The sequence below is a fragment of the Pinus tabuliformis genome, chromosome X (genome assembly GCF_031772625.1).
Source record: "Pinus tabuliformis cultivar Carrire ecotype Pingquan chromosome X, CPIR1, whole genome shotgun sequence".
Lineage (NCBI taxonomy): Eukaryota > Viridiplantae > Streptophyta > Pinopsida > Pinales > Pinaceae > Pinus > Pinus tabuliformis.
In genome coordinates, this window is record NC_142308.1 from 1,070,380,053 (window position 1) to 1,070,407,564 (window position 27,512).

Below are 27,512 nucleotides of genomic sequence, written 5' to 3' on the forward strand. Positions count from 1 at the left end.
ATTACAGCATAGATAAATTCAAGATTACATACATATTTCCTTATTTGAGACAAAATTTGAAAACATTCTAAGATTTCATAAAAATATAATGATACAATTTACCTGTAGGACATGAGAAAGCTATCTACATCTAGCACCTGTCACTGGACAATAGTGTTATTGAGACACAATCTCATGGAATTATAATCATGTAGATAGATAGTGTTATAGATATACCTTGCAACACCTATTCAACACTACCTTCAAGCTTCAAATTCATCAATTGAATTACTTTAGTAGAAAATTCTAGTGGGATTTCATTAAATACAACCTGACAAAAGCCATCTATGATAGTTGTCGTTGCCTTCTCTGGATCTATCCCCTTCTGGAAATAGAATAACTGATATTCCCCAATTTTTTAGGTACTTGCTTCATGTTCAACATGGGCTATTGGGTTCTTCACGTGGAAAAGGTTGCAAATATTAGATGTATAATGGAAACAAGCATGCAATTCAAGCTTGCTCCTAAGGTCTCTTGGGGGGATTATAGAACACCATCTACTTAAAACATGATATATGGTAGTAACAAAAACCTACCCAAGATCCCAATTAAGAAGTCAAAATGTTGCAAATAGGAGATGTCTTAAACAACATCAACTATTTAATTGCATAATAACACTAAAATAGACAAATCTTTAAAATGTTGAAAAGTGTGAAAAAATGGAGTTGGAATATTAGTGTTACCTCATGGTAGATATAGATATGTAAAGTGTAACTTCTATCTAAAACACGTAAATGTAACTTCTATATAAAAAATTGAAGTTGGAATATTATAGTTATGTCAGGGTGGATATAGCTATGTGAAATGTAACTTCTATATAACATTCTAAAGATCCCTTTTTAGTCATTTAAGAGACTAAAATTTTTTTCATCTTTAGTTAATAACTTAATACTCCACCAAAAATAGCATTGAATTAGTTCTTCACCAATCAATGGGAAATTTTAAACCATTGTGAAAATGCTTACTCATTCCCCTACCATATTTCTGATATTTTATTTATGTGCAGATTTAAGCTCGTGTAATGTAACTTCTACATATTTGAAAATTTAAATGTAAAAAGTTATCCAGATTGAAGTTATACAATTAACATATGCACAATAAGATACAATATGCATGAGTTATAAGTAATATGATGTTTACATGTTATATCAAGACCAAATTTTTCTCATCTCATTAACTCTTATCTTATAGTTGGTGATGGATATAGCCTTTAAAATTATGAGTCATCCTTATCATATCTTATATTTAATGATGGATATAGCTTTTAAAAGCATCAACCTTGTTTTTTATTTTATGTACAGTCAATTTAAATGTAAGTGCTCATAATTTTATTCAATATTACCTTGTTTTGTACACATGGAAATAAAATGATGTGGGGGTGGTGTTTCTAATTATTTTCAAACTTGTTTTAACTACCTAAATTTAGCCTATTTAAAATAAACAAGGGTGGGGTAGAATAACAATGAACGAATCCATCCAGATGGTTGGGGAGCTACTAGTAAATTTTGGAAGAGTAGTTCCATTGTCAGAGGTCTTTCAACAACCCTTGAAATTGTTGAATTGATTATTACATCATGGAACATAAGAGGCCTCAAGAATAGAGGAAAACAGAGGTACCTTAAAGAGAGACTGAAGAAAGATAAGCCAAGTATCATGATAATTCAAGAAACTAAAATTAGTGAAATAAAATTGAAAGGGGTTCTTCAAAACTTTAAACCCCAGTACCAAGTCATGGCCCAGGAAGCAAGCGACAGTGCTGGGGGACTAAAGATTATATGGAACCCTGAAGAGGTTCAGTTTTAAGATTAGGTCAGCCTCCGAAGAATAACGTTAGCTAAATTTTGAAACATTGGATCCAAAGAATGGGTGCTGCTTACAAGAATTTAAGGGCCTCATATCCCAGGAGAAAGAGGCTCTTTCCTACAAAATATTGAAAATATGATAAATTTATACCCATAAGACCTTTGGATAGTCAGAGAGGATTTTAATATGATCACCTCCTTAGTGTATAATAAGGGAGAAATGTGAAGAATGGATGCAGACATGGAAGCCTTTAGCGATATCATATCAGAACTACACATTGGGGACATGCCAAAAATTAATGGTGTTCATACATGGAATAATAGAAGGGGAGGGATACATCAAATCGCTTCATGGTTGGATAGGTTCCTAATCTTAGAACAAGCTATAAGCAAAGATATATTCATGGAAGCCTCGATCCTCCCATGTATGGGTTCAGATCATTGGCTGATAATACTAGAAGTGGACCTGAAAGAATGACCTGTTGGTCGGATAAATCGTTCTTGCGGACAAGACCGATCTCCCTAGTATCAACAAATATCTAGCCACAAGCAGGACAAGCAAATCTACATTTCTCTAAACATATTTTGATTCATTAATAAAAACTAAAGAGGTGTTTTAGACCCTACCATAAGTCCAACGCTAGTTTGTGGCATCCATGCTCCAACCGTCCGAAAGAGTTTCCTTTTAAAAAGCTGCAATCACAAACAAGCACACATCAAATAACACCTGCATAGCTAATATAATAAATCATGTTCATTATGATGATCAAGGAGTTCATAAAATAAACCATAAAACACAGCTTATTGAGAAAAATAAACTTGATTGTATTAACTTTGAAATAGAAGAACTTTACAACGTTTGGTGCCTTGATGATGTACAAGATCTTCCCAGGGTCCAAACAGGAATCTCCTCTACTTTGACAAGCCTCACTCTCTTCTAAATGAGATCAAAAGGTATGTAATCTCTCCTCTCAAAAGCTCAATTAGGAAGACTAAGTTCCAGCAGCATTTCACCTCAAAAATCTTCAGCTTTCAGCCTCTTTAGTAACTAGCCCAATGCTTCATTTTATAGTGCAAAGGAAGGAGGTTACATGTCCATATATGAAGGGATAGAGTCCTCCTTCAAAGGGATAAGCTCCTCACATCAAGGGGTTAGCTCCTTAAGGGATGGGATGCATGAACCTTAAAGGAACGAACTTGCCACCTCAAGATTCCTTCTAGAAGCATCCAGAAATGACTCAAAGTGAGTTTTTAAGAATGTACTTATGCCTTTTTTACTTTTACAGGGGTCTGCACCCATTACACAGAGACAGAGCGGTCAAGTGCACAAGGGACATGACCATTAGGTGCAGGATCGCAGGTAATGCTAAGAGAAAGTGCAGAAATAGAGTTTTAGAGACTTTTAAGGTCTTTCTCTTATTTTCAAGGCTTGATATGAAGAACTAAGGTTTAAGACTTGCAAAGGAGGAAAGTATGAGTGGTGATAGACTCACACAGACTGCAGAATGTCATGGTGACAGTTTTTGTGCAACAGATTGCCCCCTAAAGTGCGAAGTCTGTAATAGATGAGGATGGTTTTGTCATCTAAGAAGAGTGAAGTACTTTATCATTTCGAAGATCATCCTGTGGATACCCTGGTCGGAACCTGTAAAAAAATTCAATACAAAATATATATATATATATATATATGTGAAGATATCATCGTTGAGGTAAGCATTCCCATACTCAGATCAAAACTGACTAGAGAACTAACTAAATTGTTCTGATACAAGAATGATTTTGTAATACATCACAAGTATAGACATATGTAGACACAGTATGGGTGCAGCCATCTGTTTATGAATAGTCCATTGTATAATGAATAACAAAATTCCTCGCAGCCTGGATGGTGGAAACTAGATCCAGGGTCTTGATTTTCTGCTTCTCGAACTAGTACAATTCTATCCATGTGAATAAATGTGTCGAAGTTGAACATGGTAGAAACCACTTGATTACCAGTCAATGATGTAAACTGTTAATAAGTGTGAGAGAAACCACCAGTAATGTCAATGGCTCTCAAAGTACTCAGTACAATCCATGAAATGTGAATAAATGAGTTGATGTCGAACATGTCACAGAATCCTTTGATCGAAGGTCAATGATGCAACCTATCATCAAAGGTGAGAAACCTGCCACTGAGGCATGCAGATTCCAAGGTAATGACGATTTCTAGATCATCTTTCTAGATAATGAGCTGAAGTCGATAGAAAGTGATCCGTCGTAGGCAAGCCCACAACATGACATCATAGATCAAGTTTGAAGAAACATATTTGGCAAGGGCTAACTCAGGGATGGTCAAAGATGGATGACAGATATTTTGAAAATGAATGGTTTATTTGAACTGATCTCTTGAACACATAACGACACTACAGATGGTTTGGTGACAATTGACCCAAAGCTAATACCCAGAAACTGGCTAAAGACTTTCAATATGGTTTGATTAACTGTTAGGCAAAGGATTTCCAAACCCAGGTGAACAAAAAGTGTCATGTTCAAGAGTGGTTAAATGCTTTTCTAAAACACAAAGTGTAACAAACAGGTTCATTTTTCTCTCTTTCCCCCCACCATTTTTGGCAAGTACCTCTTTATTTTTGACAAGCTTGACGAGGATAATATTTGTTGGATTATAAGCTCATCCTTTGGATGAGTCCAACTTAGTTTAAAATTTGAACCCTAAGAAGGAGTGGTCCATTCCTGTTTAAATTGAATAAGTCCTTTACTGTTTGAATTTGTACAAGTCCAGTATAGGAAAAACTTAGTGTTTTTCAATTTTAGGGAGTCAGAAGAAAAACTTAAGGAAACTCCATGGGTGTCCCTTTTCGTAAATTTGTGTCTTCCAAGCCCAAAAAAGTATAAAATAATACTTGAGAGAATCGCTTGACCATTACGATCAAGGAGTACTTTTCATAATTAGTGGCCCTGATCTGAAAAAGTAAAAAAGCGATCAAAGACACGTCGTTTTATTACCAATATCGAACTTGAAATGACAAAAGTCCGGCAATATTTTCATGTTTATACGGTCAGAAAAGAGCTGTAAGTGGACCATCCTTTTAATTCCATTTTAACGAGTTTAAAAAGAAAAACTCGACAATCTTTTCATATTTTACGAGTCAGAAAAGAGCTTTAATAGGACTCCAATGTTTTTTGTTGAAAATGATTAATTTATCCCTAAAAATCCAATATTCTGCCCAAAAACTCAAAACATTACTCATATCTGTTTATAATAAATAAAAATGCATCAAAAGTAACCTTTTTATAGTGAAAAATTAAAAAATTAAAAATTCATTTATTCAAAAAAGCTTATAAAAAGGGCTTTTGCAAATTCATTTTTACCATTTGACTTCAGAGTGAAAAGTAAGAGCTTTTGGTAAGAAACTTCCTGTGAAGATTGCGGAAAATATGACCGTTAAAATCGAAAACCATCAGCTCCAGGTAATCCACATCATCCCTAACCTGCATTTTAACGATTTAATTTTCATTTTAGAGCTTTAAAAATTGATTTTTAAGGGAAAATCATGTTTAAAAAACCACTCGCGGGGTCTGCAGGTGCAACATGTGGCCCCTGCGGACCCCGACTTTTTCGTACAAAGGAAAAAGTCGAGATCCCGCACCTGCTCTTAAGGACGAGTGTGGACCTACACACTGTCCCTAACTAGCGGGTGCGGACCCCGCGGAATACGTTTTAAAACTTCAATTTTTTCCATTTGCGCCCAAAAATTTTTGAACTAAAATGTTCTAATCCACCTTTTTTGCAATGTAGGATATAAAAAAATGCTCATTTGGCGGGAACGGGAGCACGAATATGTGGACCTAGCTGCATTACTTCATCCACCTACAATACAGGCATTAAAATCATGCGGACTATTTAAATTCTAGGCCATACCCGACATGAGGACTCAGGTAGACTTCTTGCAATGGCTGGTGGACAGGTGGAGTACATAGGACTAGTGTTTCATTATTGGTGGCCACCGGCTCGAAATCGAGCTAGAGGACATATACTTCTTGACTGGTTTGCCCAGGAGAGGTGAACAATTATCTCTATCCGGGACTAGGCCAGGTGGCCAGTCTGTCGCTAGTCTCCGACTATAGTTTTGTAATGACCAAACAGAGGACAAATGGATAGATATCAAAACTATCTCCCGTCCTGAAATTAAAGTGATTACATTTACTATCACCAGACTATGTGGGAGTGCGGCATTGCATGTAGCTACCGAATCCCAGATGCGAATGGTAGTAGACTATTACCGAGGCACCGTCTTCAACTGGTGTGAGGCTGTGTTAGCGAATGTAAAAGGCCAACTGACTAGAGCAAAGAACGGACAACTAAAAAACTTTGGATATGGTTTCTTGGTTGTGAGATTTGGCCTAGAGAGGGTCCCTATGTTGGTCCCACAACAGCTTTCCGTTGAGGATGGACTTCCTCGAGAGCCTAGGATTATGCGTTGGGTTGCAGTGATGGCCCGTCATCCTGAGGAGGGTTCAGAGGTTGTCCGATTTCCACCTGAGTATTTTCGTTGGTTGAGGAACCAACTTTTTGTGATTTAGGATTTTCCATATGCTGGGATGGATTATCATGGTGATCTAGACATGGCTCTTCCACCAGGAGAGCAATGGGATGATTCAGGTAAAATCATTTTCAACACTTTCTAAACTTTAATTTTATTTTTTTGTTTTTAAATCGTCCAAAATTGAAACTAAAAAGTTTTAAATGTAGATGTGGGTCCATGGTGACCAGCCACTCTCCAGCCCTATGAGAGGAGACAACCAGCTGCAGCAACACCAGCCCCATAGGACCAATCAGCAGAGACCCTGACCGAATTGGAGCATCATCTAGAGCATTTGACAGCAGACATTCTAGATATTAGCATAGATGATATTACACTTAGGTTACAGCGCTATGTGATTGGGGTCCCAGGACCTTTTAGGAGGTTCCTTTGTAGGGTGGCCCGAGCAATGCTTTCTTATCGTGATCATCACCAGTGATAGGATGATCGCCTTTATAGACTCACATGACATTTTATATCTTTTTGTACTATCATTTTTGCCGATCATAAGGTGTTTTTCAATCAATGATCGAAGACAATGTATATTTGACACACCTCTATGCTATGATATATCACTATTACTGGCTACCTTGTATAACATGTTATGGAATTTTTTTAAATTTATTGTTTTGATTATTGCAAATGTCTATTTAACATTCGAGAAGCAACTGCATCTGCTAATGTATTTAAATGTCTTGGAATATGCTGATATTCAATGTAGTCAAATTCACGTTCCAAGAGACGAACTCTCAAAAATAATATTAATAACACTGGATTTCTAATGGCATAAACCTTGTTAAGATGTAATACAACGAGTTCAAAATCTAACCTAACAATCAAACTCTGAATCCCAAATGAGATGGATTCAGATAATAACTCAATCACTACACTATACTCTGCAATGTTATTTGTTGTTTGACCGAGGCTTACCCCATGCATAGATACTAACTTGTTAGAGGGTGAATAGATAACCCAAGTTGCGGAAGAAATGTTTCGTGTATTATGACAAACGGCATCAGCAAAACCAATGTATGTTTGAAGATCCATTGACATCTACAATATCAAGAGTAAAATCAAGATAAGCAAGAATAATGATAAAAACACTCTCTAAACTAGGCACACTTTCTAATCTAAACACGCCAACTAGAAAGAAACTATTCTAACAAAAATCTCCACACAAAAAATTAAGCATAATATCTTGTCAGGTAAAGCCCATTTCTGGGTTTACCCAAAGAGACACCATCAAAATATTCCAATTCATAGGCCCCTTTTGCTAGCTTTCACTTAACAACATAAAGACCATGCCACATAGGTACGAATTTTCCAGCCCCTAGTTTATCGTTTGCTTGATCATATAATAAAACTAGGTCACCTTTCGAAAAATTACGAGGTGTAACATTTCAGTTGTACTGAGCTTTTATCCGTTTTGCATGAATCTCGATTTCTAATGCATCATCACGTCAATTCTCATCTAGCTAAGCTAAGTACAACAAACGTTTCTCCTCTTCGGAAGTGGTTGGGAGTAATTCTATGGCTATTTGCAATGACAAAATTTCACATTCAATGGGTAACACTGCTTCCAAACCATAGACCAGTTGAAAAGGAGTGAAACCAGTTGATGTTTTTACTGAGGTTCGGTATGCCCAAAGCGTTGAAAATAACATGTTATGCCAATTCAACGTATGAGTCCCAATGATTCGTTGGATCATAGTGACTAGAACTTTATTGATTGCTTCAACCAGACCATTAGCCTGTGGGTAATATGTAGTAGAACTATCGTGACGCAGGCAAAGTTGATCTGTTAGTTCAGTCATCATGATATTTCGAAAATGACTTCCATGATCAATAATAATCGCTTGAGGAACACTGAATCTAGCAATTATATGATTGAAAATGAAAATTGCAGCAGTTTTTCCATCTACCGAAAATGTAGGCATCGCCTCGACCCACTTAGTAAAATAATCTACCGCAAGGATGATATACGCATGCCCCCCGACCGAGTGAGGGTTACATGTAAGAAATTCGATACCCCACTTTGCAAAAGGACCGACGACAATTATAGGGTGGAGAGGAGCAGGTGGAGCACGCATCTTACGATCAAAAATTTGGCAATTGTGGCATTTCCGGACTACATTGATACAATCTTTAAATAAGGACGGCCAAAAATAACCAACGTGCAATATCTTTTGGGTTGTGGCATACCCAGACATATTACCGCCACATGCTCCAGAGTGACAGTCATTTAGAACCTTTTCAGCTTCTTCATGAGTTAGTCAGAAAATAGAATCCGCCCCACGACGATAGAGTGTATCTCCAATAATATTGTATTGTTGGGATTGGAAATGTATTTTCCTTCATTGAGATCGTGAGATTTCAGGCCGAAAAGATTGGGTTTGGAGATAGACAATTATATCTCCATACCATGGATCAAGAGTACTGATAAGAAACAAGGATTCATCCACAATGGGTTCTTCCACCACAGTTTCAGTGTCAGTACGCGGGAAGTCACACATCAATTCCGCAAAAACCAAAGATTTCTTTGCCTTGGATTTTTCAAATTCCAAGTCAAATTCCTGCAGGATAACTATCCATTTGGAATACTTTCCCCCTAGCAATTGTTTAGTCAAAATATACGTCATAGGGTTACAGTCAGAAATTACCGTGGTTTTGCGTAATAAGATGTAATGACAAAATCTTTGGACAGCTTGAACAGTTGCCAAGGTCAATTTCTCTACATGCGAATATTTAAGCTCAATCGGATTTAGGGTTCAACTAAGATAGTAAATCACATTTTCACTATTGAATTCATCTTCCTGAACTAAAACCATCCCATTGGTGGAATGAGAAGCGGCAAGGTACAAGAAGTAATCCTGGTTGTAGTTGGGAGGATGCAATAACGGTGCATGGGTCAACGCGTGTTTAAGTGCATCAAAACATTTGTCAGCTATCTCATTCCAAAAGAATGGAGTATTCTGTTTCAACAACTTGTTAAAACCTTTCGTTATCTCGACGTAGTTAGGAATGAAATGACGTAAAAAGTTTTCTTTCCCTTGAAAACTTTAGAGTTGGTGAAGAGTCGAAGGCAGAGGTAATTTGACAATAGCTTCAACCTTCGAGGGATCGACACGAATGTCGGCTTTTGAGACAACAAATCCCAGTAAACGACCTATTTCTATACAAAAAACACATTTGTGTGGATTCAGCCTAATTCGATAATGCCTACATCTCATAAATATTTCTTGTAAATGAGTGTGAGATGATCGGCTCTATATAACGAATGAGCAGGTAAATCATCGAGATAAGGTTGCATAATGTGCTTGATGTCATGAAATGTGTAAGACATAGCCCTTTGAAAAGTTGCTCCGGCTTTCTTCAATCCAAAAGGCGACTTGCAATAATCAAATGTCCCCCATGGACAAATGAAAGCCAGATTTGGTTGATCAGCAGGGAGTATGTTGATTTGATTGTAACTGGAAAAACCATCCATAAAGGAGAACATTTCACTGCCGGCACAATCATCAGTAATTTGATCAATATAGGGGGTTGGATAATTGTCTTTGGGACAAGCTCGATTAATATCCCTATAATTGATACATATTCTTATCGTTCCTTGATCTTTGTTAATAGGAACAATATTCGATACCCAATCCATTAAGGGAACTGGATAAATGAAACGTGCTTTAAGTAATTTCTCAACTTCAGCTTTAATAGCAGCATCTTTTCTCCGATGGATCTGACGCAAACGTTGCCGAACAGGTTTAGCATCCGGGTAAGTTTTAATTTCATGAACAACAATTGATGGATCGATTCCTAGCATTTCTTCATATGGCCAGGAAAACACGTCACGAAATTCTTGAAATAGGGCTTTATAAGTTTGGATTTCGTCGTCCATACAGGACGCACCTATATGAATGTTTTCAATAATTCCGGGTTTTACTGAAATGTCAATAGGAACCGTTTGAGAGATATTTCCCAAATTTATCTCAGAATCAGGATGTTGCAATGGATTCTATGGTTCTTTGACATAATCAGCGGTAAAAATAGATGAAAAATCATTTTCAAAATGATCAAGCTCAGGTAAAAACGAAGACCGATGATGAAGATCTTCCCATGGTAAATGATCAACAGACATGAGCTCACGAATCTGCTCATCAGTATGAACAGGATCAGAAAATGTTGTTGAATCTGAGGTTGATATTGAAAGTGATTCTCCATGGACCACATTCATTGGATCAGATTTGGTTGAACAAGAGTCAGAAAACCACTGTACAGCCTGATATGCAACTTCAAAGGGACTCAAAGGCATTGCATCACCAAATGAGTCCACCTCAGAATAGAAAGGTACGATCCAAGGATCATCAAAGACATTGGTGTTTGATGAAATCATATGAATAGTTGCAAAAGAAGGCGATACGTTAGGAGGAGGAAATGAAAAAGTTCCTAGTAAACCAAAATCTTTAACCAATCCTACCCCAACATCCTTGTAAGGGATAACTATTTTACTAACATGTTGAATACTATTAGAAGAGGTTGGATTGGATTAAAAATAAGTTAACTGATCTATTGTAACGATCTTTCCATTATGAGGAAACTTAATAAGCCGAAAGACTAATGAAACAACAACAGTCATTGCGTAAGACCAACTGCGACCCAAGAGAAGGTTGTAATCTAGAGGGGCATCAACCACTTCCACAGCTAGATTTATAGTTTTTCCTTCAACCCCTATAGGTAAATCTTGCAAAATGCCAAAAGGATGAAACCCTCAGCCATCAAAATCCTTTAGAATCATCGGGGATTGATTGAGTGTAAGAGAACCAAGCGATCTCCAACACTGAATTGACATAATACACGTAGAAGCTCCCTCATCAATCACAATCCTAAAGCAAGGTCTATTTTTTACTAACACTGGAATCTGGAAAGCCATTTGGTGAGGGAGATGAGGTGTACTATTCTCTAAATCGAAGATTATAAGGTTCAAATCCTGAATATCAACAGCTCCTATAGCAGACAATAGTAATTTACGTTGTGTTGGACATGATTGCAGCACCTCCAAAGCCGACATTGCTGAAGGGGAAATAGCTAAGTCTTCAACAATGTTATAGTTATGAGGAGCTCTCGCATGTGGATTGAAAGCTGACTTCCGAAGTATACCTTTAGCAGGTGGTTTGATTACTAAGTCTGAATTAGGTTTCTCGATCTGTAGCGGATCATAACCAGAAGGAGTTGAAGTTGATGGGTTTGAATTAGAAGATTCTACTTCCTTACCACCAACAAGACCTTTACTACCATAATCTTGCGATCGCATTGCAATCCTGACATGGGACATCATCATTATGGGTTCTTCTAAGGCATTTGAGGAAGAACCTATCATCTTATTATATTGACTAGGAAAAGGATCCTTCAAGACAGCAGGTGTTTGAGAAACTTAACGATTTTCGAAACCTCAGCTCGATGTGGTGAGTCTCTTGTAAAATGTTCTTCGTCACAAATGAGACAAGGATATCGAGATTTACGTTTCTCGTCAGTAGATTCAGTTTTATCTTATTTCTCTTTTTTGTTTTGTTTATTTTTCTTCTTCCCCTTCTTTTTACTGCCGGATTTTGATTTGGTGGTAGATGATTCTATGACATGGATATCGGCAGGAATTTCAGCGGAAGAATCTCCTGTCGGGGAATCTGGTAAAGTTATAATCGGAGAAGAATTCTTTAAAGATTTCTTCTTGCTTTTGGTACTAACTAAACCAATCATACCATCAGCGGCATGAGACCCTGAAGGAGCTGCAGTTATTTGATTTCTTTTTAGAAGGTCGGGGATTTTTTCATGTAAAGTACCCAACTGCGTATAAACGAGGTTAAGGTACTGAGCCTGAGCAATTACTTGCTCTTCAATAACAACTACTTCTTTAGCTACATCCTAAGTGATTTTAGGTAATAATGATTTAACAAACCATTCTTCCAAAATTTGATCCGGAATAAAAACTTTCACTAAACGTCGTCGACGTCGCCATTCATGAATATGATCTGAAATATACGTGGACGTTCACTATTTTAATGAAGTTAATAATTCCATGCCATTGTCATATCTAACAGGCAACTGAAAATGAGTTAAGAAGGAAGTGGCTAACTGACTAAAACTATAAAAAGAGCCTCATGGTAACTCAATGTACCACTTGGTAGCAAGACCAATCAGAGTGCGTTGAAAAAGACGTAAGCGAATTGAATCATCGATAATGGAATTGGATGCACACCAGAGGTGATAAGTCATCACATGATTAGACGGATCTTCTCCTGACCTACCCTCAAACTTCGGGATATCACTAGGCAACTTATTTGGCATTGGCGGCCAAAACAGAAGATAATTAATTGGATCATTCGTTAGGCACAACAAGTCAGGTAAATCCAAAGTTGCTATAAACGGTAACTGATGGTTAGGGTCTCGAAAACCTTGGGTCATAAGACCAGCCCCAGGAGGAGGATATCTAGGATAACTTGGAATTGGATTCGCATTTTGGATATTATATCCTCCTGGAAAACCAGGATTAACCGGACCAAACTGGGGTTGTTGAGGTTGCTGATAAGTATATCTAGTACTGTCCCTGGTACGGTTGATAAGTGAATTGTGGTTGACCTGTGACAACTGTACTTGGACTAGGTTGTCCTATAGGCATCTAAACCGAAGTCTGAATTGTAGGTCCGGACTGTGGTAAAGAGGCTTGAGGAGTTGATGCAGGAATACTAGAAACCGGAGCTGCCGATACTCTAGAAGTAGGTGGGCTTGACTGAACAGAAGTTGCAGTAGTTGCAGCAGTCGTTTGAGGTGGAGCCTGAGGTGAACTAGGCCCAGACTGATGAACTACACCAAGTGCAGAAGTTTGAATAGTAGGCTGGACAGGTTGTTGGGTTGGACCAGAAACCAAAGGTTGTCCAAATTGCGATGAGAACTGCACATTGGGTTGCAAAGTCTGTTGAGATGAATCCCACACCACGTTCATTCCGAGGTATGGACCCATATAAGGTTGAGCGTATTGAGGACCATAACCAGGTTGAGTGTAGGGTTGATAATTAAATGGTACATTTCCAATTCCTTGAACAAATGGTTGACCAGAAGGTGGTTGGAAAATTACTTAAAACAAAAATGCCAATGGAACTCACTCACAAGAGACTTTTGACAAGACACATGTAGATATCGACAGAAACTAAAAGTCGTAAATAAAAGTTAAACCTAACTAGACGAAAAGATTTTAGGTTTTTCAAAAATTTGGACAGGGTCCGCAGGCTTCCAGTACAACCAGATGCGGTACCGCTCTATGTAGTAAAGTAACAGTGCGGAGATATCCGCACTGTATTACAAACAGAACGTGCGGTCCTCTTTAAAAATTTCAAAAAAACAAAAAACAATCTAGAACTTAAAAACTACCCAATCCCACACACATCAAGAAAAAACCAGAAACAGAAACAAGTCTCTCAAGTCAAAGGTAAAGGAAAACCAAAAAACCAAATTCTGATCCCTATTGGAGTCGCCAATTTGTTGGCTGGATAAATCGCTCTTGTGGACAAAACCAATCTCCCTAGTATCAACAGATATCTAGCAACAAGCAGGACAAGCGAATCTACCTTTCTCTAAACATATTGCGATTCGTTAATAAAAACTGAAGAGGTGTTTTAGACGCTACCTTAAGTCCAACGCTAGTTTGTCGCAGCCATGCTCCAACCGTCCGAAAGAGTTTCCTTTTAAAAACCTGCAATCACAAACAAGTACACATCAAATAACACCTAAATAGCTAATATATTAAATCATGTTCATTATGATGATCAAGGAGTTCATAAAATAAACCATAAGACACATCTTATTGAGAAAAATAAACTTGATTGTATTAACTTTGAAATAGAATAAATTTACAACCTTTGGTGCCTTGATGTTGTACAAGCTCTTCCCAGGGTCCAAACAGGAATCTCCTCTACTTTGACAAGCCTCACTCTCTTCCAAATGAGATCAAAAGGTATGTAATCTCTCCTCTCAAAAGCTCAATTAGGAAGACTAAGTTCCAGCAGCATTTCACCTCAAAAATCTTCAGCTTTCAACCTCTTTAGTAACCAGCCCAATGCTTCATTTTATAGTGCAAAGGAAGGAGGTTACAAGTCCATATATGAAGGGATAGAGTCCTCCTTCAAAGGGATAAGCTCCTCACATCAAGGGGTTAGCTCCTTAAGGGATGGGATGCATGAGCCTTAAAGGAGCAAACTTGCCACCTCAAGATTCCTTCTGGAAGCATCAAAAAATGACTCAAAGTGAGTTTTTAAGAATGTACTTGCGCCTTTTTTACTTTTACAGGGGTTCGCACCCATTACACAGAGACAGAGCAGTCAGGTGCACAAGGGACATGACCATTAGGTGCAGGACCGCAGGTAATTCTAAAAGAAAGTGTGGAACCAGAGTTTTAGAGAATTTTAAGGTCTTTCTCTTATTTTCAAGGCTTGATATGAAGAATTGAGATTTAAGACTTGCAAAGGAGGAAAGTATGAGTGGTGTGTTATCTCTCAGGTTGTTCCCCAAGAAAGCTCTAAGGGGGGAATACGGCCGAGGTAACCACTAACCAGACTTTTAGCTCAGATTCTAGCCAATCTGCAACCAGAGAGGGCTCTCTCTTTGTAATTTAGCTTTGTTTTGAAGTATTTTAGGCTAGTTATGATGCACAGAGTTTGGTTTTAAGTTTGTTGGATGGAGATCTTAAATAGAGCTAGGATGCAAGTCTAAAACAGTTTATACCATTGGGCAAATGGGGTCAATGAGGACGGACTGCTGAGAGTGTTTTCTTTGGTAAAGGGCAATACTATGGAGCAATATACTCTATCTTGGAACAATTTTGAAATCTGGAAATTGATGGAATGTAAGCCAGTAAATGAAGGGCAGCCAAGAATCCTTCATTTTCTTGGCAGAGGGAAAGTGCATGAATATTATCAAGGAGCAGTAAAGAATTCCTAGGCAATATTCAGAGTGAAAGAATCAGTGGAAACAAGAGCAGCTAAGAATTCCTATTTATGGCTAATTCTGAAGAAAACATAATTAATACCAGAGATTGAACATAGAGTGTATTTAAACAAATTCTGGGCTATTCTTTTTCTCTGTTACTAATATTATGAAACATATATGAAATTTGCAAACACATAAGACACAAATCACAGTTTAGAATAACTTATTGATCCATAGAAAGACACAGGAATTCTGTAGCAGGTCCCAAAACATCAAATCCACATTCAGACGGTCCAGCAGCAATGAACTTCAATAACCTTTGTATTAAAAAATCTCAGAGTTATAGCGCAGTCTAGAGAGTAAATCACCAACCCCAAATACATTTTATGGGGAGGTATTTATACAAAAAGGAGAAAAAAATATCATGTAGATAAGCTATCACACAATAACTTCCTTCACCTACTCTACAGAAGAAGTAAATGAGAGAAATGAATGCAGCAGTAAATGTTGGTGTGCTGGCTATTTAGTCTGTCAAATATATTTGACTTTTTGGACTGAGTGAGTCGGCTGGTAGCTGCGTCTTTACTCTGTGCTCCTGTGTTTGTTGTCTCGCTTTGTTGTTGTCCCAGCCTTGTCATCAGTGCTTGGTCTTGCTTTAATGAGCTGCAGTCCCAACCTGATTTCCTCTTTCTGCTATCTTTATTCTTTGACAGGTGGCCCGTGCATTTGAATTTGCTGACCTGTAGCTGATCAAAAAAGAAAAAGAACTGAAATTACCTTAGCAAAATCTCAAACATCTCCTACCACCATTGGTCTGTTGGCAACTGATGCCTTTGTATTTTTATTAGTGTCTCATCAGCTTCAGTATATCTATAGAAGTTGGGATGGACTTCAAAAAGATGATTTACCTCATGTACAATGTAGAACAAATTTTCTAGTTTGTCATATAGACTCTATCTAGAGGGAGGCCCTGTGTCTTCTGAGGTGCTTGATGATGTTATAATTTGATTGGAAACATAGTTATTTACCCTATTAGCATACTATTCATGTGGTAACAGTCTCCCACTGCTGGTCAATAAACTGGGTGACCCTTTGCCCTGCAATATTGCAAACTTTTCTTTGAAGGCATTTATTTCTGTTTGCATTTCTTGGCACTTTCTTTCCAAGGTTTGTACAAAATTTCTCAGGGTCAGCACCTTTTTCACTATCAAAATGGTGTCTGTTCTGTTCCTGATATCCAACGCTGCTAGTTGTTCTCTGGTATGAGTATTCAAAAATTGAATCATTCTATTGGCCTGCTCAGACATGTTTCCCAATAATGCTCTAGCCTTTTGAGTCTCAAATTGAGCTATCCCTATCAATTCTATTTTCTCATGTATTGTCTGAATTGATTGCCATTGGTCAGTCATAGACTGGCCAATTTTGGCCCACAAAATTGTCTTGATTTCAGACAGAGTTTTATGTACAGTAAGCTCTTTTTCTAAGGATTTTATTTTGTTATCCAAGGCCTTTATTTCTCTTGTTTTCTCAGCCACTGTTATCTTGGACTTGTCATAGCTTACTTCCAGCTTGACCAACTTTTCTTTGGCCTCTTTCAGCTCTGTCATTTGGACTTCTAGCTCTTTTACTGCTCTCATCATTTCTTCCATACTCATGCTAGATTCTGGTGCTGTTGTTGCTGCTGCTGCTGAAGCATCCGTGGTTGATGTACCTGTTGTTGATGATGGGATGATAAGAGGGATTGCTGCTGCAAGTGTGGGAGGGACAGTGGCAGTTGTTGGAGCTGTTTCAGGTGGCTGGGAGGTCGACTCTCCCTACTTGGACTGCAATGCTTTCTCCAATTCTTGCTCCATTTGAATTATCCTTTGATTCATCCTCATCAGAAAATCCATTGTATCTCCTTCTGCCTTCTCTTCTGCAAGTTCTGTAGTTTGTGGGTGCATGGTTGCAGGTAGCCTCAACTGCTTTCTAAGTGCAGCAATATCTTCTTCCTTTTTCCTTATGAGGGCTTTGATGCCCTTGGCATCCTTAGGATCATGCCCTAGCTCAACAATAATTTCCAAATCCAATTGAGCAGATGTATTGCTTAATGACTCCTTCAATTGGTGGGCCAGCATTGCCTTGTCTGCCAGTGTAGCATAGGCCATTTCGCCTGTTTGCTTGTGCAGCTCAATTTGGTCCATTGGATGTATGTCTTTGGCGAGGACTTCTAGATTGGTCTTTATGTAGTCCGCAGTTGTCTGTGGTTGCTGAACCTTAGGCTTGAAATGACTTAAGATCATTTTTTCCTCCTTAATGTCATAAGTTGCAATCAGCCTTTGTTGTTTGGAGGGTGTTGTTTTGAGAAGTTGATCATAAAGCTGTATTCTCAATAACTCATTTTGGGCCTTAATTTCCATGAATGTTCCTTTAATACCAGATGGTTGCTTGCTTTGCTTCTTTGAGGAGGACACCTCCATACCATGTTGCCTCTCTGTTTCTTGTCTGTGAGAGCTGGTGGATGTTTGCTGGCTGGTTTCCTTCTCCCTCCTTGGACTCTCTAAGATTTCTTCACTAATTTCCTCTTCAATTTGAGGAACTACTCTCTGCCTTGTGGCCTCTGGCTACTGTGTTGACCCACTTGCAGGTGTGGTCTCTTCCTTGTCCCGTTTCTTGCTCCTTTCCTCATTGAGAGGAGTCTGTAATGCTGGCACTTGTGGTGCCTTTGTCTGTAGTGGAGGGTCTTGCCCTTGACTCTGTTCCTTTGAGGTAGTTGGCTGGTCTGTCATTGTTTCTGGCTCTGTATCTACTACCTCCTTGCCCTTTGTTGTACCTGCTACTAGTGTAGTCTTTTCTTGGGCAGCTTGTGAAGCTGCAGTAGTTGATTTTCCTTCTCCGACTTGTTGTGGCAGTTTGAATGACACCTGCCCAAAAGAATCCAAGTCAAGAGATTTTTCCAAATCTTTCATATTTTGCTCCATTATTTCTTCCTCAGTGAACTCTTCAACTAGTGTGCCTTCTACCCACTCATCTTGGTTGGCAAATTGTTCTATCTGTGGGATTTTGCAATGTTCATAAGCTAACAGCCTATAATTTATTTTTCTTACATTGATAAAGCCATTTGGGTCATAAGGTACCCACCAGAAGCTCCTTTTTAATCTGAGTTTTTCACCCAATATCTGATCAGCATCTTGCCATCCTTCTTTTTTGTTCATGACATAGGGCCCTACTTGGTCTCTGAATTTCAACTGAGCCTTTTTCTTGGTGCTATGAAAATGAGTCAAATCTGAATTGATAAATTGCCTTTAATATTCCAAGGCAAACAGTCTCATTGGCACATATCTTGGCAGCCTGTAGGGACACAACTCACAGCCATAAATTCTGATGACAGTGGATTTTGGTAGAAGTACCAGTCACTTATTTTGTAGTTTTTTGAGAGCTACAATATTTTCTGCATATCATAAGATAGCCTAGGAGGAGGAGTTCTCTTTAGGAGAGAAGAGACTGGATAGACAAACATGTCAATGAACTCACAGTAAGAGTAGGGAGAGCTGCGGACTTCATGAAAGACTGAGGTCCAAAAAATCACAGACCTCTTTTCTCCTTTAGAGTCCAATCTTTTGATGGGGCATTGGAAACAGTCTGGCTGATAATACAGGAATAGATGATAGATGTAGGATGAATACTTGAATACTCCCTCCCTATCTAGTTTCACTAGTTGGTCATGTATCTTGTTGGCAATGAATTTGGCATAATTGTATTTGACAGCAGGGGGCTGCCCTGGGGTAAATGCAGACAGTAAGACCAATATAGTTTCATCAATATGTTCACTTGTCTTGAAACCCAGAACATAAGATATCATATCAACAAGTAATTTACCCACTTCGTTGAAATATACATAGAGAAAAGGAGGTGGCCCTGTAGGCTGGCGATCTGCTCTCATGAATACTTGGGCAATTCGGGCTATCTCTGAGCTGGAGAGTTTGGGACCTTCATCAAGCAAGAATTTCATAGAAAGAGGGAACATAAGCTGAGTTGGCTTGAAGTTTAGCATTTGATTGATGGAGTCAGGAGTTATATGAAAGAGGATGCTCCCAAATGGAGACTTGACTGCCCTTTGAGTTGGTTCATAGTGTTCACAGCAGAGGTGAATTATCTCAGGGAAGATATTGACAGAGGGGAGGTAGTATATGGGCAAATTTGATTCCCATATCCCATAAATATCATTGTTTTTCAAATAACTGTTCCTCAGCTCACAGAATGTCTGCAGGTGGTTTCTGTCACCAACCAAGTCTTGGATTAGATAGTCCCTATCAGCCAAAGGTAGTGTTTCTAATTCCTTGTGGGGTGCATTGAGAGGAGTAATGTTTAAGGCCACTGGAGTCTCCATGGCTCAATTCTATGAGTGTGAAATTTGGAAACTGAGGTTTGTGTGGATGAAATGAGTAGAACAGCAGCTTTGGGCCTCTTTCTGTGGAATTTTACAGATTAAATTCGGCTGAATGAACTCATGGGGTGAAAATGATAGTGAAAAAGATAGTCTGCAGAGTTTTCTTTAGCAGGAAACTGGATATGGACAGCTCTGGGCTTTTTCCTTCGGCGTTCACAGAATAGAGTGAACTCGAGTTCGAGTCCACGGGAGAAATTTTGCAAAGGGTGACTGTTTTTACAGGATTTCTTGGTGAAAAATTAGAGAAAATTGCGGTTATGGTGCAGTTTCTAAAGGTGTTTTGATGGGTTTTAACTTAAATTTCGGAGTTCATAAGCAATTTAGCAGAGGAAACTGAAAAACACAAGGGTTTGGGCACGAATGTAAGTAAATACCTGTTTTAACGGTAAATGAGCGATTAGCAGGCAGCAAGTCGAGCTGCGGGGTCGAGCTACGGAGCAAATTTGCTAGGTGATGGACTGTGCAACTTTGGTGGCGAATTGGTCGTAAATCACATGCAGAGGTCTCCACTAACGAACAAATAGAAATAAACAAAAAACAATCATTTTCGCGACTTTTAACACAATTTGGGCCTTTTTGGGCTTTTGGCGCTTTTTTATGATGACGTCATCATGACGTATTTTTGTCGTGTAGCGGGTACGGAGGATGACGTGTTAGCTGACGTGTTGGATGACGTGGTGGATGACACGGTGGCGAGGTGGTGATGTCAGCAGATGACATGGCGCTGATATGGAGCGGTGGCAGGCGACGTGGATGCGACGTCATCAGGTGACGTGGGTATGACGTCAGGGGGTAGGCGGCGGGGCGGTAAGCGGTATTCCCCGCACCGCCTTTGGGCAATGGTGGTTTCGGGGGAGGGGGCTCCGATCACGCTGGGAAGCCGACGCGTGGCAGGGGTACGGCAACAATACTGCCAATCCCCCGGACGCTAACGTTCGACAGATGGGAGCTTCCGATATCGCCGCCAGCCGTTGGATCTATGGCACGGGATCGGACGGTCGACAGGTGAGGTAAGTGGCAAAGGCTTATTAACACGGGACCCGTGTTAATATTTCAATGTTTTATAAGGTTTTGGGGGGTATAAAACCTTTGGTTATGGTGGAACGGTTATTCATTTAACCGAATGTTAAATGAAACCCGATATATACATGTGCGCCAGAGGTTAATGTATGGTTTAGGTGGGGGGATTTAGTGTGGTTGTTTATTTAACCAGATGTCAAATAAACCCCAAGGTTTTTGATTGCGGAGGGGCTATTATTAAGGTCCCAAATGGACTAATAATTCCCGAATTGTGTTATAAGGCTATAGTTGCCAGGGGTAGGAATATTATGTATTTTTGGGTTTTTTATATAGTTTTTTATAGAATAGGGGTGGGAAAATGATAAAGGAGCTATATAATAAAGTTAATGTTAATATGATTTTATGGATAGGTAACGCTAAGTTTATAAGGTAATAACTTAGGTTTTTAGGGAAATGAAGTAAAATGGTAAGATCTTTTACACAAGAAATGTGGCTTGTTTTAACTAAGTAAACTCAGAGTTCAACTTAGCATTTCTCATAAAATGAAGTGAAGTAGGACTACTGGGCAGATCCCAATGTCCTTGAGGGGATGTTAGTAAATGATTTCTGGGGGAATGAAAGGGGAAATTAGTCATGCTTCCACTGTTCTGCAGTCACTTTGCCATGGTACTTGTGACATCCATGAGATAAGTCTTTCTTGACAAGACAAAAATGATCACAAACTTGCTTCTGCAACCTCAAACTGCCTACCCAGCCTAATACACCTAGCATTTTTTCTTCCTTTTGATTGGGTGCATTTGGACTAGCAAACCCTGATTTTCCTCTTTTTCTTTTGAATGCCCTCCTATCTAAGTCTACCCTTATCTCTTCCAAGGGCCCAGATTAAGCAGTTGGGCTCCTTTGTTTCTCTACCTATTTACTCATCTGCCAAGCTTGAACTGTTTGGACAGATCTTTATTCTCTATTCTAAAGACAAGTAAATTCAAACATGATCTAACCAGGATTGAACTGTCTGGCTATTCATCAACTGTGTCAAGAATCAACCAACTGTACACAACGAAATTCTTCAAAAATGTGACAATAGTGGCATTTAAACTAGCACACTTTCCTGGTCTTTTGGTTTGGGGTTCATTTTTATCATTTTTTCTGACCAATTCATTCTTTTTTCCCTTTGATTTTTCTTTTAGGGCATACCCTCTTTTCATTTTTTAATTTTCTTCATTTGTCTACAAAATATGGAACCTTTGCAGCATGCAAGGATGAACATATTTGGCTCTTCTACAGTCAATCATGAAAAATGAAACCTATTGGTATAGGAACCTAACAGTGGCTCCACTTGGGGATGGCTTTTCCTGGTGAAAAGCCAAGAACAGCAGGTCAGATGGCCTTACTTTCAACTCTTGTTGTAACCTGAAACTTCCTTCTGTTGTAGACCAATAAACTGAACCTTTGTGGCATTTGTGCACTTCTCATGAGCCGATCTGTGCAGAATTACAGCTCTGTCTTTGCTGGTTTCTCTGAGTGTTTGTCATCATCTTTATAGTTCCCCAAGTTTTCTTCTTGATCTCTTCTGGTAAATTGAAAATATACACAAAAATGTGGTACAATTCCTTGTCTTTCCCTCAAAATTTGTTGCATCTCATTCCCTATCATATTGTTGTAGTAAATGCAGAAAAGTAAACACTATTATGTACAAACTAAAGTGTTGATTTCTTCAAAAAACCTGATCAAAATAATGCTTGAGCATTTGACCATTCACTGGCCCATCATCTGCCTCTGTGCCATCCAAGCTTTTCAGAAAATAGGTGTTGTTTCCTTGTACAGCCTGAATGACATAAGGTCCTTTCCAAAGAAAATCAAATTTACCATGCTTTCCTTTGTCTTCCCTCCTAGAATCCCACTTCAGCACTTTGTCTCCTATGAAAAAGTCTTCTGCTTTAGTTCTTTTGTCAAACATCTTTTTCAGTTTTTCTTGTAGAACCTGACCTCTCTGATATACTTCCTCTCTAGTCTGCTGCAAGTGAATAGTTTGATTGATCCTTCTCTGAATATCATTAGGTTTTGCTTGTATTTCTTGCAGCAATTTTATCACTGGGATTCCCAAAGATGAAGGGAATCTTGCCTCCATGCCATAAACCAATTCATATGGGCTTGTTCCAATAGATCTTTTGGTGGTCAATCTGTCTGCCCATAGTGCATTTACAAGTTTTTTATGCCAATTTTTCTTGTTTTCCTCCAAGACTTTCTTAATGATGTTGATTAAGCTTTTGTTGGATGACTCAGCTAGACCATTACCTTGGGGTAATAGGCTGTGGAGTGGCCCAAGGTAATGTGGTACTTATGACAAAAATTGATCATTCTTTTGGATTTAAAGGCAGCAGCATTGTCTGTAATAATCTTCTCCGGACAGCCAAATCTAGACAGAATATTGGTTTCTAAGAATTGCATGATGATTGAGTCATTGGCTTGCCTACAAGGGATAGCCTCTATCCACTTGGTAAAATAGTCTGTGGCTGTCAAAATCCACCTATGTTGACCAGAGGATGAAGGGTGGATTTTCCCAATGAAGTCTAAAACCCATTGTTGAAATGGCCTTTCAGTTGAAATGGGTTTGAGGGGCAAAGGCAACAGCTTTTTCTTGCCTTCAAAAATTTGGCATTTGTGGCAAGAAGTTACATATTTCTTTGCATCAGCAAAGAGGGTGGGCCAATAAAATCCAGCCCTTAGGATTTTATCAGCTGTTGACTTCCAATACAAGTGTCCACCGCAGTCCCCTGCATGAAATTCCTTAAGTACTTTGTCAGTTTCATCCAGTGTTAGGCAATTAAGTAAAATACCTTCATGGTTTCTCCAAAACAACACATTATCTATGATACAAAACTTTGAAGCTTTCATTTTCAAGAATCTCTTTTTAGTCCTGGATAACCCTGGAGGAGCTTGCAGGTTTAACAATATATAACATATGTCAGCATACCAAGGTGATTGTAAAAAGGCTTGATTGATCTGTGGAGTCGCCATCTCCTGTTCGTTATCCAGTTCATTGATGTCAAGGGCTTGAAAATTGGTTTCAGTCATCAGCTTGGCTAGTCCTTGTCCTTTTATCAGTTTTGTTGGCTTAATTTCAATGTCATATTCTAAAATGTTAGCTATCCATTTGCCCCTTTTACCTTCAATTCCTTCTTGAGTTAGAATGTCTTTGACCACGGCATTTGGGACATAAGCTATCACATGAGAATACAAGATATAAACTCTGAAATCCTTGATGGCTTTTACAAGGGCATAAGCTTGTTTTTCCATGATCTGATATTTTAAAGGTGCATCTCTAAGTGCTTTGCTGAAAAAAGCAATGGGCTTCTCACACCCTTGGTCATCTTTTTGCAATAGGACAGCAGCAATAGTATGCTCAGATGCAAAGGAAAAGATCATGAAGTCTCTATCAAACTTGGGGCTTGTGAGGACTGGTGTTTTTGTTAAAGCTATTTTGATGTCCTCAAAGGCTTGTTTAGCTTCTATTTTCCATTTGATTTTAGAATCTTTCTTCAGCATATTATTCAACAGTCTTATCAGTTCAGCCAAGTTGGGAATGAACCTCCTTAGGAAATTGATCTTTCCTAAAAAATCTTGCAGTTCTTTGATGTTTCTTGGGTGAGGCACTTGGAGAATAGCTTGTATTCTGTCCGGGTCAATTCTAATGCCATCTTTTGAAATTATGTGACCTAGGAGTTTGCCTTCTTCTAGGCCAAACAATGATTTCTTTGGGTTCAATGATATGCCATATTTTCTGCAAATTAGGAACACTTGTCTCAAATGCTCTAAATGTTCTTGGTCTGATTTTGAAAAAGCAGTGAGGTCATCAAGGTATATGACTAAGAAATCATGGATCTCTTTTGCAAAGGCTATGTCCATTGCTCGTTGAAATGTGGCCCCTGCATTTTTGAGTCCAAAAGGCATTTTGACATATTTGAAGGTTCCCCAAGGTGTTGTAAAGGCAGTTTTATCTTGATCATCGGGTGGACTAAAATCTGGTTGAATCCTGAGAATCCATCTAACAGTGAGATCCTAGAAGCTCCTACTACCCTTTGTAAAATGTGATCCATCTTGGGTAAGGGGTAGTGGTCCTTGAGAGAGACTTTATTCAAATTTCTTAAGTCAACACACAGTCTTATCTCTCTCGTTTTCTTCCTAGTAGGTACTAGGTTTGAAATCCATTCGGAGAACCTGATAGGTGCAATGATTCCAGCTTCATACATTCGTTTGACTTCCTTTTCAATAAGGGGAAGGAGGACAGGATTCACCCTTCTAAGCTTTTGTTTAAAAGGTTTTTGATTTTCTTTCAAGGGTATTGTATGTTGGATGACAGAAGTATCATAGGACTTGAGGTCCTCATAGCTCCATGCAAAGACATCTTGGAACTCTTTAAACAACTCAATGTATTTCAGCTTTTGATCAGGAGGCAATGTTTTGGACAGTTTTACCATTTTGGGATTTTCTGTGGTTCCAATATTGCAGTCCTCAATTTCTGCATTCAGTGGTTGTATTTTTGGCTTTCTTGGAATATCATTTGAATCAAATATATCCTCCAAAGGAGTTAAGCCTGTGGGCAGAAAATTATCCTTTAGTTCAATTACTTCAGATTCTCCCTCAGCCATTTCATCAAGGTCCATTTGCTTCAGCTCTTGTAAATTTTTGTCATCAAAAGTTGTTGGATGCAAAATCAAATTTGTTGTTTCAGCTGATAAACTTTGCTCACTTTGGTCTATTTGTTGTTGATCATCAATGGTGCTTGTGTCAATGTTTATACTTGAGAATTCCTCTTTCAAAGTCAGGAAATTATTTATTTGTGTATCATTTTCAAACACCTGCCAATTTTTGACATTATCTGGGACAAGCAGGTCTGTGTTTGATTTCAGCAGTGAAGTGGTGGTTGGGCTCAAATGGTAGCTTGCAAGTGCTGGCAAAAGTTGCCAAACTATGTGCATGTAAATTGTGCTTTCTTGGAATTTTGGTGAGCTGAGATTCTGAGAAGGTGTTAAGTATTTCAATGGCTGCCCCTCTGTAAGCTCTTAACCTAAGATCATTTGTAACAAAGTTTCCCTTCATCTGTTGTATAATCAAATCTGAGTCCCCTAGAATTGAAATCCTAGCTGCCCCAAGACTTTTAATCAGTTTGAGACCCAGTAAAAGGGCCTCATATTCGGCCATGTTGTTTGTACATCTGAAATTTAGCCTATATGCATGACCTTGAGCATGGTCATTTTGCATGTTGTGTATCCAAACCCTGCTCCTGCTCCTAATTTGTTCACTGACCCATCAAATTCTAAGTACCATAAGATTTCTTGATTGTGACTAGCCTTAGGAGTTTTGGAAACTTGCTCAGTGGGCAAATTTGGATTTTGTAACTCATATGGTATGTCTTGTTCATTTGTTGCATCAATCACATCAACAATTTTTTGATCTTGGGCACTAGATTGTTCATTTATGCTTTTTGTTTGTGTTGTTTCCAGGAGTTTGACATCAGTTTTGGGACACATCTCAGCATTGTATAAAATGAATGAATCCATATCGGAATGCATAGAATAGATGGGGAAGTTTTGGGGTTTCTCTTGACTGCTAACCACATATTTCATCAATGTTTCCCGGTACAATCTCTTTGGCTGTCCAAAGACTGAAATGGTGGCATAGGACATGTCTAGTTGCAAAGACCCTTGGAGTTTTGCACCCCAAGATCTGGACAAAAGCATGCCATACTTTGGTGGGATATCAGCTACCACCACATCCATCAAGATTGTCTTGGCGGGGTATTGTACTAGAGATACACACAGATCTTTGATTAGGCCTAGACACCTGACCTGGCTGGAATCAAATGAGAACAAGTCTTTGTAAGGCCTTGTGATATCTAGGTCCAGTCTTTCCATCACAGACTTAGGCATTAGGTTATGGGAGGCTCCCGAATCAAACATTGCATTATGCAGCACTTTGTCATGAATGTTTAAGCTTACATAGAATGGAGGAACCCCTCCATCTATTGTTTTACCATTGACTTCAGGACCAAAAATCAGTTCTGGTTGGTCATCTAAAACATTGACTGCATCCCTATTTTCTGATATTTGAAGTGACCTGTTGATTTGTTCCCTATAAACTTCATGTTTAGCCAATTCAGACAAAGGAATAGCTATTTTCAGTTTGCCTATTTCTGTTTCTAAGTTAAAAGGTTTTTCCACTTGAATTCTTGTATTGTAAGCAGCAAGATTTTCCTTTTTTGTTGTATTTTCAGTGACCTTCTCTTCATCATGAGTGCTGTTCTGAGCTAACTCTGTTTTGAAATTATTTTTCAGGAGGGCAGTTTAGATTTTCTTTTAAGGGAAGGGATGTGGATGGCTGATTTTTTTAGGGCTGTAAGTCTGATATGTCTTCCACAGTGGCTTCCTTTGGGTCGAGGTCTGTTTTAGTAGGGGGTTCTATCAGGACAGCTTTATCCTTTGTTTTCTTTGGCTGCTTGGCATCTTTCAGCTTGGTAGGTTCAGGCACATCTATAGTTCTGCTTCTTAATTTGTATTGTTTGTGAACCTCATAGACCGCTGCATCATAACCTTCTCTGAAATCAAATGACTCTCCGGATTTGGTTTGAAATTGGTTGAAACTATGAGCTTCTTGGTCATCTTGGGTTAG

General features: G+C 38.7%; 1 pseudogene; it reads right to left on the reverse strand.

The window, feature by feature from the left end:
- Positions 1-226: 226 nt before the first annotated feature.
- The window catches only part of LOC149143524 (iron-sulfur cluster assembly SufBD family protein ABCI8, chloroplastic pseudogene), a 43,423-nt pseudogene continuing 16,137 nt past the window's right edge, over positions 227-27,512 (reverse strand).